This window comes from Orycteropus afer, unplaced genomic scaffold (genome assembly GCF_000298275.1).
Source record: "Orycteropus afer afer isolate SDZICR_OR568_19922 unplaced genomic scaffold, OryAfe1.0 scaffold00217, whole genome shotgun sequence".
In the NCBI taxonomy this organism is placed as follows: Eukaryota; Metazoa; Chordata; class Mammalia; order Tubulidentata; family Orycteropodidae; genus Orycteropus; species Orycteropus afer.
In genome coordinates this window covers 2,924,913-2,928,278 of record NW_006921804.1, presented here as the reverse complement: position 1 = coordinate 2,928,278, position 3,366 = coordinate 2,924,913, and positions in this window count along the sequence as shown.

The window sequence follows — 3,366 nt, the reverse complement described above, 5'->3', positions numbered from 1 at the left end:
GTGTGTGTGAACTGCTGTATGGAAAGTGAATTTGCTCTGTAAACTTTCACCCAAATCACAATAAATAAATAAATAAATAAAGATAGAAAAAAAAAAAAAACCTTGCAAGTGGTCATCTAGATGCAACAATGGGTTTCTCCTCATCCACAGCAAAGAATGAAGAAAACCAAAGATTCATGGAAACAATTAGTCCAAGGGACTGGTAGAGCATGTGATTCTCAGCCTATATGCCCATGAGACCAGAAGAAGTGGATGGTGCCTGGCTACCACTGCCAACCACTGGGAGGGGGATCAGTGCAGGAGATCCTGGATAGAGTGGGAGAACAATGTGGAAAAAAAAAATTCAAAATCATTAAAAGAAAAGACTAGGTTTATTGGTCTGATAAAGCCTGGTGAGACCCCTGAGACTATGGCCCCTAGCTTCCCTTCAGGTCTGGAACTGAACTCACTCCTGTGAGCTTCCAGCCAAACAATTGACAGCCATATGGGGTGAACATTTATATCAGGTAGATACACTCCTTGGTGCGATCAGTCACAGGAGAACAGAAGGCCAGTGTTTGTGCAGGGAAATAGGCTGGGGGGCGGGAATGCATGTGATGGAAGGACATAGGAGAGAGGTAACTACAAAGAGGAAGTGTGAAGAGAGCTGTTATGTTGTGGGGAATTGCAGTCAATGTCATGAAATAAAATGTGTATGAACTGCTGTATGGAAAATGAATTTGCTCCGTAAACTTTCACCCAAATCACAATAAAAAATTTTTTTTAAAGTTTTTTTTCTGTGTGTAAACCTTTTCTTGACTTTTTATAGTAATGGTCTCATACGGTATTTGTTCTTTTGTGATGGACTTATTTCACTCAGCATAATGTCCTGCAGGTTCATCCACGTTGTTTCAAGGTTTCAATGTTATTCTTTAACACTGTGTGGTATTAAATTGTATGAATGTCCCATAGTTTGTTTATCCATTCATCTGTTAAGGGACACTTAGGTTGTTTCCGTCTTTTTGCTATTGTGAATAGTGCTGTGATGAGCATATGTGTCATGGCTCTTATTTCTCCAGGATATATACTGCGGTGTAGTAAATTACCTGGTATGGCTTTTCTAGCCATAAGTCTTTGTAAACTCCCTGGTGGAATTTGCCCTGAGCAACTGAGTAACTCCTGATCAGGAGTATTTCTGTTGAGAGTGGCACAAAACAATATTTTGGGAAGTTCGCTCTCTCTCTCAGGTGTTCAGAATTCTGATGTTATGATTAGTTAGTTTGGCCACTCTGCCAGGCTCAAAAGCAGCCCTCCTAGAGGAAGAAGGGGTCTCTCTGACTGCTGGCTGCAAAGGACTTGCTGCAGAGAGAAACGCATTCCTGAGACACAAGCACTGCTGAGAAAGAGACACCAAGAAACACGGTGCTGCTGGGAGAGAGACCGAGAGACACTGTTGGCTGAGAGATGGCGGGCTGAGAGAGACTGAGCATTGTTCCTGAACTTGAATTGTAGCCTGGTGCTTCCCTAATAAACCCCATAATCTGTGAGTTCTGTGTGGCCACTGCAGCAAATTATCAAACCCAGCAGAAAGGTGGTGGGTGCTGAGGGAGGAACGGTTGGTGTCAGGGTTGATGAAAGGGCTACAGGGAGGCAGCGTGTCTGGCCTCACAGGAATAGGCCTTGAGCTATTGATGGTGATTTTTGTCTTCCTCTTGTGGGGTTAGGAGCTCAGGTAGCATAGTGCCTAAGGCACTTGACTGTTAACCAGAAGGCTGGCAGTTCAAACCCACCAGCCACTCCTTGGAAGGAAGGTTGGACAATCTACTTCTGTAGTGATACCACCTTGGAAACCCAAGAAGGGGTCGCCAAGAGTCAGGGCCCACTCCACGGCACATAACAACAACAACTTGTAGGGTTAGAGGAGGTCAGAAGATGTGGCCTCCTTGCCCCTTTGGCATATACCTAGTAGTGGGATTTCTGGATCATGTGGTGTGGTAGTTAAGGTTATGTGTCAACTTGGCTGGGCTTGGTTTTGGGTGGCTGAGCAGCTGGATGGGGTTATTCCCCATGATGAGACTGGTAATCAACTCCATGGTGGAACGTACTGGAGCAGCTGAGTAACTGCCTTAGGGATGTGGTCTGCTTCCAGTATATAAGAAGACAGCTTTGAGAAAGGTCTCTCCAGCTTTTTGGCACACTTGGACCCTGCATGTAGCCTGCCATGTTTCCCGCTGATCTTGGGACTGTCTCTGGACTTGAACTAGTGGCCTGTCATATTGTTTGGTAATCTTAGGACTGTGCCATTTTGTTAGTTGACCTTGGGTTTGTCAGCCTCAGCAGCCAGCAGCTGCCTGAATTAAGAGAAGCCTCCAGCTTCAGTGGGCTGGTAGCAAGAGGCAGAGCTGAAGCCCAAAGTTGAGGGGCCTTCACTCAGCCCCTAGAGATGGCACTTTAAACTTGGACTTCTAGCCTCCTAACTGTAGGAAAATAAACTCCTGTTTGGTAAAGCCACCCATTTGTAGTAGGCATTTGACTGCTAACCAGAAGGCTGGCAGTTCAAACCCACCAGCCACTCCTCAGAAGAAAGATTGGGTAATCTACTTCTGTAGTGACACCACCTCAGAAACCCAAGGAGGGGTCGCTGTACATCAGATCCAACTCGATGAGAGTGAATTTGGTTTTAGTTATAGAACCAAAACATATGGTATTTCTAAATTTTTAAGGAAGCACTTTACCATTTTCCACAGTGGTTGTACCATTTTACAGTCCCATCAGCAGTGTATGAGAGTTCTAGCTTCTCCACACCTTTAGGAGTAAATCTAACCAGGGACATTAGCATTTGTTATGTTTTTTTTTTTTTTTTTTAATCATTGCTATTATTGTTGGAGTGAGATATCTCATTGGATTTCTCTAATGGCTAATGATCATGAACATTTCTTTATGTACATGTTGGCCACCTGACTGTCTTCTTTGGTGAAGTGTCTGTTCATGTCCTTTGCCCATTTTTAATTGGATTGTTTGTCTTTCTGTTGTAAGGTGTTGATGTTTTCTATAAATTTGAAAGATTTTACCCTTGTCAGATATGTCATTGCCAATTTTTCCTCCCTGTCTGTAGATTCCCTTTTTACTCTTTTGGAGAAGTTTTTTGATGAGCATAAGTGTTTAATTTTTAGGAGGTACATTTATCTAGTTCATCTTCTATAATTTGTGCATTTTCAGTTATGTTTGGTATTCTAATTATGCTGTATATTAAGGCCTCCACTGTTGTCCCTATTTTTTTCTTCCATGATCTTATAATTTTAGGTTTTATATTTAGGTCTATGGTCCATTTTAGGTTAGTTTTGTTTATGGTGTGAGATATGGGTGCTGTTTCATTTTTCTACAGAT